Source organism: Pristiophorus japonicus, chromosome 7 (genome assembly GCF_044704955.1).
Source record: "Pristiophorus japonicus isolate sPriJap1 chromosome 7, sPriJap1.hap1, whole genome shotgun sequence".
NCBI lineage: Eukaryota > Metazoa > Chordata > Chondrichthyes > Pristiophoridae > Pristiophorus > Pristiophorus japonicus.
Genome location: NC_091983.1, coordinates 116,747,318 through 116,760,982, shown reverse-complemented (window position 1 = coordinate 116,760,982; position 13,665 = coordinate 116,747,318).

The following is a 13,665-nucleotide window of genomic DNA, read 5'->3' as shown; positions in this document are numbered from 1 at the left end:
GAAGTAGATCAATGACTTCTTTCTTCCAATTATATTAAATGTCATCACTTTCCTCTTCAGGAAAACAATGCTGCACAGAGTGTAATTACTGCACCTTCTGTGCTTTGATCTTTCGGGTAGATACAATTTTTATGGTGCCTGTTGTGCGTGCTGTGAGTCTTGAAGTGTCCTCTCCTTCCTGTTCAGTTCTCTATTCAGCCAAGATCTAAAGCCTCTGCAGAAAGAAACTGCACTTCAAAGTTCAATAACAGCACAGATTTCAACACCACAGTTTTCAAAACTGCACAAATATTTTTCTGCAAAGATACATTTAAAGAAATTCTAAACTGAAGATTGGCTGATTTACTATTCTCCACTACTTACTAATATTATGTGCCTTTCATTTCATTGTAAATCTAAAATTATTCAGCATGTGATAAGTAATGGCTTTAATATATGAATGTGTAACAAATGATATATTTTAAAAGGTTTTGGAAATTTAACTGTACTACCTCTAGCCCCAGCACTCACAATCCTTGGAAATTTAACTGTAATAATTTCCATCAATCGTAAGAATGATTTCTGTAGTACCAAGCATTCTGTTTAATGAATAATGTGCTTTTATTTTTTCTTCCACATTCCTGTCCTTCTCTCCTTATGACACTGACTCATGCTGGGATAATCAGCTGAAGCCCTCCAATAGCTTGTTCGAGGAATCATTCTATTTCTGTGAGCTTGAAAGTGAGTGTTAGTAGGCTGCAGGTGGCATCACAACCAAGTCTGATTCAGTAATCACCTAATCTTCACATTCACATTTTTTAGTAGTGGTCATTTGATAGTGATCAGGGGAGGGAACTTTTGCTGATTTTGTCCTCTCCCTCACCCATGAACACTGAACCATTGCATATCTCCAGCACCACCTCAAATCAGCTAACTCAGAACAAACTCAGAATCCTAATTGCACACCTTCCTGCTTTCCATGGTTCAGTAGCATAGCATGTATGATTAGCATGGTTCTCCACAATAGCCCTGAAATTCTCCAGGCCATCATCCCAGCAGTTACACCAGGGTCATGCCCACTGGTGCTGACCAGTGTTGGCCATGAAGGACTTTGTAGGGTCATCAGATGACTTCATTGGCTGTAAAGTGCTTTGGGATATCTAGTGGTCATGAAAGGCGCTATATAAATGCAAGACTTTTAGGTAATTTAACTTTTTTCTGTATTGCAACCATGTCCTGGGGGAAATGCTTCTGGCGCTCTTCAATTCTATCACCTCTGATCATCATGCTGGGTAGCTTGCCTTGATATCTTACTACTGGCTGGTGGATAGAAGATGTCCCTTCTGCAAACCACCTCCACAAATACCTCCAAAACAGTGTCAGGAAAATAGCTCCTCCTTCAGTGACAGTTGCCTGCAGCCAAAGTGCACCTCCCCTTTAAAAGGTGCAGGCTGCTATTAAATGGCGTCAGAAATGTGCCATGCTGATTCCCCTTCATAGGGGATCTGACAATGAACAGTGCAAGTAGTGCTAATAGCCCACCCATTTTATTTATATTAATCAGGTGGATCAATTTGGGCCTTAGTTGTGTCCATGTGGTTGGGTGCATACTCCGAGTACGGCAACCATTCTGTGCCTGAAAATGGATGTAAACCAATTGCAACTCCCTAGTATAAAATATATATTGTACAGAAAAACTATCTATTTTAAATATTCAGTATACTCTTACTAAAAGTGATACGATTATGATGAAAAGTGATGTTTAATGAAAGGCTTTAAATTTGAATAATTCTTTTCACCCACAACTCTTTTCGTTGTGAACAAAATAAACGTTAAATCAAGTGCCCCCTGATTAAAAAAGGGGGGGGGGCGGGACACTCCAAACACTTTTCAACTGCCCCTTTTTGTTTTTTTTAAAAGTTTTTTTAAGGGCAGTAAACACATAAATTATACAAGTGCCCCCCTGGCTAAAAGTGGGGGAGGTGTGGGGGAACACTAAAACTGGCACAAAAAACAAATTAAACTTTAAACAAAGGTAATCAAGTTAAAATTTGGTTGCCGGGAGTGATGATGCACTCCAGTCCCTCCAGCGCCCACTTCTCACAGAAGGCCACAAGCGTACCGGTGGACACTGTGTGCTACATCTCCAGGGATACACTGGCTCGGATGTAACCACAGAAGAGAGGCAGGCAGTCGGGCTGAATGACCCCCTCGACCGCCCGCTGCCTGGACCGGCTGATGGCCCCCATCCCAGGAGCAGTCCTACGAGGAGGCCCTTGGACGTACCTGCTCCCCTCCGCACATGGTGCCCAAAGATCAGGAGTGTGGGACTGAAGTGCAACCAGAATTTGAGGAGCAGCCCCTTCAAATAATGGAATAGGGGCTGCAAACTCGCACATTCCATAAAAACGTGGAACACGGACTCCTCCAGACCGCAGAAATTGCAGGCGGCCTGGGAGCCCGTGAACTGACTTAAAAATTTATTGCATGGGACTGCTCCGTGCACCACCCTCCAGGCCAAGTCCCCAATAAATAGGGGGAGGACTCCCGCGTAGAGGGCACTCCATTGAGGACCCCCGCCTCCTCCGGACGGCAAGATGGTGCGCCATGGCGTGTCCGGACGGCAGACGAGGATGACAAGGTGGAGAGTGTGCAGGAGCAGCCCGAACAGGAAACACCTCCGCGCAGAACTGAAAGGCACGGAGGGGATTTCCCGGAGGCGGCTCAAGTTGTGAGGCGCCGGCTCCCGCGTCTTTTCACCCACAGTATATGTTTCAAGAAGACAGGTGTCTTTATGTAGTGGCTTTCACATGAGTGAATACCTAATAAGCAAATTCTTCTGAAAAATGACCAGAAACTGAAAAAGCAAAACCATTTATATGTTTACCACTTGTAAACATTCCAGATGACTATTATTTAGCTGTAAATTATTGTTAATTAGTTTTCCTGTCAGATTATACAATTAAAAGCAGTCACAGCACAAATGGCACAGTCACCTCAGGTATTTCATCCTTTACTGCAGGAACCAGTTGTGAATTTCTACTAAAAATTCATTAAGGCAAGCTTGCAAGAGTTTCTATATTCTTGTTCTTTAATAGTATTGAACATGTGTAACTGAGACTCCCATAGCAGATACCAATGGTGTTGCCATGTGTTTAATGGCAGAGTACAATGTGAACGTCTGCTCCTCCATGAAATCACTCGTGGGAGACAGCAGGGCACATCTAGGTTTTTGGCTCCACACTACCCAGACCACGTTACTTGTCTTGTGTGAGGAGGCAAGAGATTCCTCAAGATGTGACGCACATTCACTTTTTCAGGAGTTTGTGGTGAGTCAGAGAGGCTCGGGAGGTGGTCGGAGAGGCCTATAAAAAGGCCCAACGCGTCGCTGAGGCTCGGGAGTTCGTGGTGAGTCGGAGAGGCTCGGGGGGTGTGTCGGGGAGGCCTATAAAAAGGCCCAACGCGTCGTTGAGACTCGGGAGTTCGTGGTGAGTCGGAGAGGCTCGGGGGGTGTGTCGGGGAGGCCTATAAAAAGGCCCAACGCGTCGCTGAGGCGTGCTTGTGCAGGGAGAAGGCAAAAAAGTAGAAAGAAATCAAAAGGTGGCGTCACAGCCAAGGGGTTAAGTGATTGGCCGGTGATTGGTAAGTAGTTTTCTTTTTCTTTCTTTATCACTAAGTAACCTTTTAGCATTGTTGTTGCCCAGTTAAGTTAATCCAAGGGTTAAATCATGGCAGGAGAGCTCGGACATGTGTTATGCTCCTCCTGTACTATGTGGGAACTCAGGGACGCTTCCGGTGTCCCTGGAGACTACGTATGTGGGAAGTGCATCCAACTGCAGATCCTGACAGACCACATTGCGGCACTGGAGCTGCGGGTGGATGAACTCTGGAGCATCCACGATACTGAGAATGACATGAATAGCATGTTTAGCGAGTTGGTCACATCACAGGTAAAGGGTACACAGCCAGATAGGGAACGGGTGACCAACAGGAAGATCAGTGCAAGGAAGGTGGTGCAGGGGTCCCCTGCCGTCATCCCCCTGCAAAACAGATACACCGCTTTGGGTACTGTTGAGGGGGTTGACTCATCAGGGGAAGGCAGCAGCAGCCAAGTTCACGGTACCGTGGGTGGGTTCTGCTGCACAGGAGGGCAGGAAAATAAGTGGGAGAGTGATAGTGATAGGGGATTCAATTGTAAGATGAATAGATAGGCGTTTCTGCGGCCGCAACCGAGACTCCAGGATGGTATGTTGCCTCCCTAGTGCAAGGGTCAAGGATGTCTCGGAGCGGGTGCAGGACATTCTGAAAAGGGAGGGTGAACAGCCAGTTGTCGTGGTGCATATAGGTTCCAATGATATAGTTAAAAAATGGGATGAGGTCCTACGAGACGAATTTAGGGAGCTAGGAGCTAAATTAAAAAGTAAGACTTCAAAAGTAGTAATCTCAGGATTGCTACCAGTGCCACGTGCTAGTCAGAGTAGGAATCACAGGATAGCTCAGATGAATACGTGGCTTGAGGAGTGGTGCAGAAGGGAGGGATTCAAATTCCTGGGGCACTGGAACTGGTTCTGGGGGAGGTGGGACCAGTACAAACCGGACGGTCTGCACCTGGGCAGGACCGGAATCAATGTCCTCAGGGGCATGTTTGCTAGTGTTGTTGGGGAGGAGTTAAACTAATATGGCAGGGAGGTGGGAACCTATGCAGGGAGTCAGAGGAAAATAAAAGGGAGACAGAGGCAAAAGATAGAAAGGAGAATAGTAAAAGTGGAGGGCAGAGAAACCCAAGGCAAAAACCAAAAAGGGCCATATTACAGCAAAATTCTAAAGGGGCAAAGTGTGTTAAAAAGACAAGCCTGAAGGCTGTGTGCATCAATGCGAGGAGTATTTGGAATAAGCTGGACGAATTAACTGCGCAGATAGCAGTTAATGGATATGATGTAATTGGCATTACAGAGACATGGCTCCAGGATGACCAAGGCTGGGAACTCAACAGCCAGGGGTATTCAACATTTAGGAAGGATAGACAGAAAGGAAAAGGAGGCGGGGTGGCGTTGTTGGTTAAAGAGGAAATTAATGCAATACTAAAGAAGGACATTGGCTTGGATGATGTGGAATCGGTATGGGTGGAGCTACAGAATTCCAAAGGGCAGAAAACACTAGTGGGAGTTGTGTACAGGTCACCAAACAGAAGTAGTGAGGTTGGGGACAGCATCAAACAAGAAATAAGGGATGTGTGCAATAAAGGTACAGCAGTTCTCATGGGCGACTTTAATTTACATATAGATTGGGCTAACCAAACTGGTAGCAATGCAGTGGAGGAGGATTTCCTGGACTGTATTAGGGATGGTTTTCTTGACCAATATGTCAATGAACCAACTAGAGAGCTGGCCATCCTAGACTGGGTGATGTGTAATGAGAATGGACTAATTAGCAACCTTTTTGTGCGAGGCCCCTTGGGGAAGAGTGACCATAATATGGTAGGATTCTTTATTGAGATGGAGAGTGACACAGTTCATTCAGAAACTAGGGTCCTGAACTTAAGGAAAGCTAACTTCGACGGCATGAGGCGTGAATTGGCTAGAATAGACTGGCAAATGATACTTAAAGGGTTGACAGTGGATAGACAATGGCAAACATTTATAGATCACATGGATGAACTTCAACAGTTGTACATCCCTGTCTGGAGTAAAAATAAAACTGGGAAGGTGGCTCAACCGTGGCTAACAAGGGAAATTAAGGATAGTGTTAGATCCAAGAGGCATATCAATTGGCCAGAAAAAGCAGCAAACCTGAGTACTGGGAGAAATTTAGAATTCAGCAGAGATGGACAAAGGGTTTAATTAGGAGGGGGAAAATAGAGTGCGAGAGGAAGCTTGCCGGGAACATAAAAACTGACTGCAAAAGCTTCTATAGATGTGTGAAGAGAAAAAGATTAGTGAAGACAAACATAGGTCCCTTGCAGTCGGACTCAGGTAAATTTATAATGGGGAACAAAGAAATGGCAGACCAATTGAACAAGTACTTTGGTTCTTTCTTCACGAAGGAAGACACAAATAACCTTCCAGATGTACTGGGGACCGAGGGTCTAGTGAGAAGAAGGAACAAAAGGATATCCTTATTAGGCAGGAAATTGTGTTGGGGAAATTGATGGGATTGAAGGCCAATAAATCCCCAGGGCCTGATTGTCTGCATCCCAGAGTACTTAAGGAAGTGGCCCTAGAAATAGTGGATGCATTGGTGATCATTTTCCAACAGTCTATCAACTCTGGATCAGTTCCTATGGACTGGAGGGTAGCTAATGTAACACCACTTTTTAAAAAAAGAAGGGAGAGAGAAAACAGGTAATTATAGACTGGTTAGCCTGACATCAGTAGTGGGGAAAATGTTGGAATCAATTATTAAGGATGAAGTAGCAGCGCATTTGGAAAGCAGTGACAGGATCAGTGCATGTTAGCATGGATTTATGAAAGGGAAATCATGCTTGACGAATCTTCTAGAATTTTTTGTGGATGTAACTAGTAGAGTGGACAAGGGAGAACCAGTGGATATGGTGTATTTGGAATTTCAAAAGGCCTTTGACAAGGTCCCACATAAGAGATTGATGTGCAAAGTCAAAGCACATGGTATTGCAGGTAATGTACTGGTGTGGATAGAGAATTGGTTGGCAGACAGGAAGCAGAGAGTCGAGATAAACGGGTCCTTTTTGGAGTGGGAGGCAGTGACTAGTGGAGTGCCGCAGGGCTCAGTGCTGGGACCCCAGCTCTTTACAATATACATTAATGATTTGGATGAAGGAATTGAGTGTAATATCTCAAAGTTTGCAGATGACACTAAACTGGGTGACGGTGTGAGCTGTGAGGAGGATGCTAAGAGGCTGCAGGGTGATTTGGACTGGTTAGGTGAGTGGGCAAATGCATGGCAGATGCAGTATAATGTGGATAAATGTGAGATTATCCACTTTGGTGGCAAAAACACGAAGGCAGAATATTATCTGAATGCCAGATTAGGAAAAGGGGAGGTGCAACGAGACCTGGTGTCATGGTTCATCAGTCATTGAAAGTTGGCATGCAGGTACAGCAGGCGGTGAAGAAGGCAAATGGTATGTTGGCCTTCATAGCTAGGGGATTTGAGTATAGGAGCAGGGAGGTCTTACTGCAATTGTACAGGGCCTTGGTGAGGCCTCACCTGAAATATTGTGTTCCGTTCTGGTCTCCTAATCTGAGGAAGGACGTTCTTGCTATTGAGGGAGTGCAGTGAAGGTTCACCAGACTGATTCCAGGGATGGCTGGACTGACATATGAGGAGGGACTGGATCAACTGGGCCTTTATACACTGGAGTTTAGAAGGATGAGAGGGGATCTCATCGAAACATATAAAATTCTGACGGGACTGGACAGGTTAGATGCGGGAAAAATGTTCCCGATGTTGGGGAAGTCCAGAACCAGGGGACACAGTCTTAGGATAAGGGGTAGGCCATTTAGGACTGAGATGAGGAGAAACTTCTTCACTCAGCGAGTTGTTAACCTGTGGAATTCCCTACCGCAGAGAGTTGTTGATGCCAGTTCATTGGATATATTCAAGAGGGCGTTAGATATGGCCCTTATGGCTAATGGGATCAAGGGGTATGGAGAGAAAGCAGGAAAGGGGTACTGAGGTGAATGATCAGCCATGAACTTATTGAATGGTGGTGCAGGCTCGAAGGGCCGAATGGCCTACTCCTGCATTTATTTTCTATGTTTCTATGTTTTTGAGCAAAAAGCCAAAGTACCTTTACAACTAATTCCCTCGAATTAGTTCCATATTCCATTTCAGAATTGCTAAATTTAACAAGGCTTCACTCCCAGGATTATTGAGCCCTCCTCAATAGGAGAATGGATCAGAGATTTGGGTGCAGAGGTCAGTGTGTCCTGTTTGAGGCACTCTGGGCCTTCCAGTGTTAAAACAAATCGATCTGCAGTGAAGCTCACAATGAACAGTTACTTCAGCGAGTGTGACCAGCAAGCTTCATGGTACAATGTGCCCAAATTTCCCCAACCCCATTTTTCGGCACACTTTCCCGAGATGCACCGACTTTGTGCGCTGGAAACGGCGCCGAAAAATGTACTCACGATTCTGGCCGCTCGGCTGTGTGTCCCGGATCCTGGCGCGGTGCTCGTCGTGGAGTGAGGGGCAGAGCTACAGCCCTGCGCCAAAAACAGTGCCAGCAGCTGCGTGCGCGAGCAGTAGAGCAGTCGCACATGTGCAGTAGAGCAGTCGCGCATGTGCAGTAGCTCCGCCCCATGATTGTGATGATGATGCTTGCAAAACACGTCCAGCCCCTATCCCAGGCCGAATGACCTGCAGTACAGGCCGGCCACTGAGGGCTGCAAGAAACAGGTTGGTGCGACTGAATTTTGATTGGGGCGAGAGAGGGGGGGAAGAGGTTGGTCGTCTTTGGCTGCAGTCTAGAGGTTTGGACCGAGGATAACTTGTCGTGTGGCGATGTCGCTTGCCATGCTGGGCTGGCTTTGTGTTCGTTTGATTGGGTGGTGGTTTTGTCATGTTAAAGAAGCACATATACAGTGACAACCATGTGCTTAACCTACACCCCATCCTGTGTATCAATAAATAACCAGCAACATGCAGTTAGGTTGTATTACAAATAATTTATGTGTGAAGCTCTTTGAAGATGTCAGTGGGCAAAAAGGGAAAATGGGCAAAAAGGGAAAAGATTCCCACCCGAAAAGGGTTGAAAGTCGGTGGGGCTGCAGCCGCGTTCTCCCTCCCCTATCCCAGGCCGAAGATAGGATTTACTTCAGCTCTTTATTTGTTAATTTTATTAATTTAATTATTTACCTCAGTTCTTTAGTTTTTATTGAATGGTTATTACTGCTTGTGCTTTGTTTGGTGCTTGAAATAGTGTTTAGGTGCAGGGTTCCTTCTATTTTTATATTTTGTATTTATTGATTGCTTATTACTTTGGTCTTGGTGTTTTAGGGGCAGGGTTGCTCCTATTTTATGTGTTAATTCATTGCTTATTACTTTTTGTGCTTTGTTTGGTGCTTGGTGGTGCTTTAAATATAGTTACTTGCACCGATTCCTTAACTGTAAGTAAGATCTTTCTGTGCGGACAAAAGTGGACACATCAGCTGCCCTAAGTTAGTGTAGTACAACATTTTTCTGGCCAAATTGGCATAAATGGTGTAAGTGGCTGGGAACGCCCCCTTTTGAAAAAAAAACTGACCTAACAAAAAACCTAACTAACTCACTTACACTGGTGCAAATTAAATGGCCATTTTTGCAACTTAAAATATACACCAGAAAAATCAAGTTACATAAAAAAAAACAGTGCAACTCATGGGGAAATTTGGGCCCTTTATGCTTGTATACATAAAAACCTTCATTGCATTTCAAAGCAATTCATGTTATGCAAAGCATGTTGACATGATTATAAAAGAGGCACTAAAGTACCATATAGGGTCAATTTTACCATTCATCCTATCAGTGTGGAAAATCCTGTGAGGCCAACTAACTTTCTGCTTAAATTCTCAATAAATGGCCCTGGTGTGAGAAGCTGTACACAAAATCTATCCTTAGAAGAGCCAGTTTTTCTTTTCCTTTCTTCCTTGTTTTCTTATTGAATTATTTTAGGAAAGTTACCTTGTGTCTCACAGAATGGTAACACAAAAATCTCTGAAGCTATAAAGTAGAATGTTGAAGAATTACGCTGTACAATGTTAGCAAATTCTTAAAAATTTTGAATGGATTTACACTGTCGCTGAACACAGCAAGTGGAGCAATTCATCCTACCAATTTTGTGCAATTTATTAAAATATGCCCCATATATTTACCAATTTTCTGTCATTTTTGGAATCTTCACAATCTTCAGATCAAACAGATGAAAAAAAAATATTGAACATCCAACACAAAAATAGAAATTGACAGAAATGCACTGCAGGTTGATGAGCATCTGAAAAAAATATAAAAATTGCAAAATCATTCCTGAAACATTAATGGGGTACATTGTCTTCTTAGTCGTCCCGGCACAGAGCTTCATCTGTTGGGAACAGCTCTGGCACAGAGCTTCATCTGTTGTGAACACCCCGGCACAGAGCTCCATATATTGGGAACACCCCGGCACAGAACTCCATATGTTGGGAACACCCCTGGCATAGGTCTCCATCTGTTGGGAACACCCCGGCACAGAGCTCCATATGTTGGGAACATCTCCGGCACAGAGCTTCATCTGCTGGTTATAACAACAACAACTTGTATTTACATAGCGCCTTTAACGTAGCGAAAGATTAGAAGGCGTTTCAAAGGAGTATTAGGAGTTAAAAAATTTGAAACCGAGCCGCAGAAGTAAAAATTAGCACAGGTGACCAAAAGCATGGTCAAAGAGGTATGTTTTAAGTAGCGTCTTGAAGGGCGCAACAAAAGATGAACATGTGGCTGGAGAGATGGTGCAGGTGGGAGGGCTTTAGATTCCGGAGGCATTGGGGCCGTTTCTGAGGGAGGTGGGATCTGTACAAGCTGAACGGGTTGCAACTCAACAGAGCCGGGACCAATATCCGCGCAGAATGGTTTGCTAGTGCTGTTGGGAAGGATTTAAACTAGCTTGGCAGGAGGATGGAAACTGGAGAATAGATTCATTGAGGAGAAAAGCAAAGCAGGAATTGGGCAGCAGAGTAGTAGAAGTAGAATGTGAATTTGGAAGACAGAGGAAACAAGGGCTGGAAAATAGACAATAAGGGAGTTTGGCAATACTAAATGGTATATACCAATGCAAGGAGTATAGGAAATAAGGCAGATGAGCTGAGAGTACAGATTAACACTTGGGAGCACAATATTATAGCTATTACTGTCCAGGCTAACATCCCCAGCATTGAAGCACTGACCACACTCTATCAGCTTCGATGGACAGGCCACATAGTTCGCATGCCAGACACGAGACTCTTCATGGCAAACGAGTCAAAGGTGGGCAGTGGAAACGTTACAAGGACACCCTCAAAGCCTCCCTGATAAAGTGCGACATCACCACTGACACCTGGGAATCTCTGGCCAAAGACCGCCCTAAGTGGAGAAAGTGCATCTCGGAGGGCATTGAGCATGGCAGGAAAAGGAGTGGGAGAGCTATAGTGATAGGGGATTCAATTGTAAGGGGAACAGATAGATGATTCTGCGGCCGCAAACGAGACTCCAGGATGGTATATTGCCTCCCTGGTGCAAGGGTCAAGGATGTCTTGGAGCGGCTGCAGCGCATTCTGGAGAGGGAGGGGGAACAGCCAGTTGTCGTGGTACATATAGGTACCAACGATATAGGTAAAAAATGAGATGAGGTCCTACATGCTGAATTTAGGGAGCTAGGAGTTAAATTAAAAAGTAGGACCTCAAAGGGAGCAATCTCAGGATTGCTACCAGTGCCACGTGCTAGTCAGAGTAGGAATTGCAGGATGGTTCTGATGAACACATGGCTTGAGGAATGGTGCAAGGAGAAGGGATTCAAATTCCTGGGGCATTGGAGCCGGTTCTGGGGGAGGTGGGACCAGTACAGGTCTGCATGTGGGCAGGACCGGAACCTATGTCCTAGTCGGAGTGTTTGCTAGTGCTGGGGGGTAGGGGTTAAACTAATATGGCAGGGGGATGGGAACCTATGCAGGGAGGCAGAGGGAAGTAAAAAGGGGGCAGAAGCAAAAGGTAGGAAGGAGAAAAGCAAGAGTGGGTGGCAGAGAAATCAAGGGCAAAAATCAAAAAGGACCACATTACAACATAATTCTAAAAGGGCAAAGGGTGTTAAAAAAACAAGCCTGAAGGCTCTGAGTCTCAATGCGAGGAGCATTCGTAATACGGTGGACGAATTAACTGCGCAGATAGCTGTTAACGGGTATGATGTCATTGGGATTACAGAGATATGGCTCCAGGGTAACCAAGGCTGTGAACTCAACATCCAGGGGTATTCAATATTCAGGAAGGATAGACAGGAAGGAAAAGGAGGTGGGGTAGCGTTAATGGTTAAAGAGGAGGTTAACGCAATAGTAAAGAAGGACATTAGCCTGGATGATGTGGAATCTATATGGGTAGAGCTGCGAAACACCAAAGGGCAGAAGTTGTGTACAGACCACCAAACAGTAGTAGGAAGGTTGGGGTGGCATCAAACAGGAAATTAGGGATGCGTGCAATAAGGGTACAGCAGTTATCATGGGTGACTTTAACCTACAAATTGATTAGGCTAACCAAACTGGGAGCAATACTGTGGAGGAGGATTTCCTGGAGTGTATAAGGGATGGTTTTCTTGACCAATATGTCGAGGAACCAACTAGAGAGCAGGCCATCCTAGACTGGGTCTTGTGTAACGAGAGGATTAATTAGCAATCTGGTCGTGCGTGGCCCCTTGGGGAAGAGTGACCATAATATGGTAGAATTCTTCATTAAGATGGAGAATGACACAGTTAATTCAGAGACTAGGGTCCTGAACTTGAAAGGAAATTTCGATGGTATGAGGCATGATTTGGCTAGGATAGAGTGGCGAATGATACTTAAAGGGTTGACGGTCGATAAGCAATGGCAGACATTTAAAGATCACATGGATGAATTACAACTGTTGTACATCCCTGGTTGGCGTAAAAATAAAACAGGAAAGGTGGCTCAACTGTGGCTAACAAGGGAAATTAGGGATAGTGTTAAATCCAAGGAAGAGGTATATAACTTGGCCAGAAAAAGCAGCAAACCTGAGGACTGGGAGAAATTTAGAATTCAGCAGAGGAGGATAAAGGGTTTAATTAGGAGGGGGAAAATAGAGTATGAGAGCAAGCTTGCAGGGAACATAAAAACTGACTGCAAAAGCTTCTACAGATATGTGAAGAGAAACGAATTAGTGAAGAATAATGTATGTCCCTTGCAGTCAGAATCAGGGAAATTCATAATGGGGAACAAGGAAATGGCAGACCAATTGAACAAATCCTTTGGTTCTGTCTTCACTAAGGAAGACACGAATAACCTTCCGAAATGATTAGGGGATCGAGGGTCTAGCGAGAAGGAGGAACTGAGGGATATCCTTATTAGCCAGGCAATGGTGTTAGGGAAACTGATGGGACTGTAGCAGATAAATAGCCAGGGCCTGATAGTCTGTAAGGAAGGCCAGAGTACGTAAGGAAATGGCCCTAGAAATAGTAGATGTATTGGTGGTAATTTTCCAAAATTCCATGGACTCTGGATCAGTACCTATGGATTGGAGGGTAGCTAATGTAAACCCACTTTTTAAAAAAGGGAGAGAGAAAACAGGGAATTATAGACCGGTTAGCCTGATGTTGGTGGTGGGAAAATGCTGGAGTCAATTATTAAAGATGTAATAGCAGCGCATTTGGAAAGCAGTGATAGGATCGATCCAAGTCAGCATGGATTTATGAAAGGGAAATCATGCTTGACAAATCTTCTAGAATTTTTTGAGGATGTAACTAGTAGAGTGGACAAGGGAGAACCAGAGGATGTGGTGCATTTGGACTTTCAAAAGGCTTTTGACAAGGTCCCACACAAGAGATTAGTGTGCAAAATTAAGGCACATGATATTGGGGGTAATGTATTGACGTGGATTGAGAACTGGTTGGCAGACAGGAAGCAAAGAGTGGAAATAAATGGGTGCTTTTCAGAATGGCAGGCAGTGACTAGTGGGGTGCCGCAAGGTTCAATGCTGGGACCCCAGCTATTTAC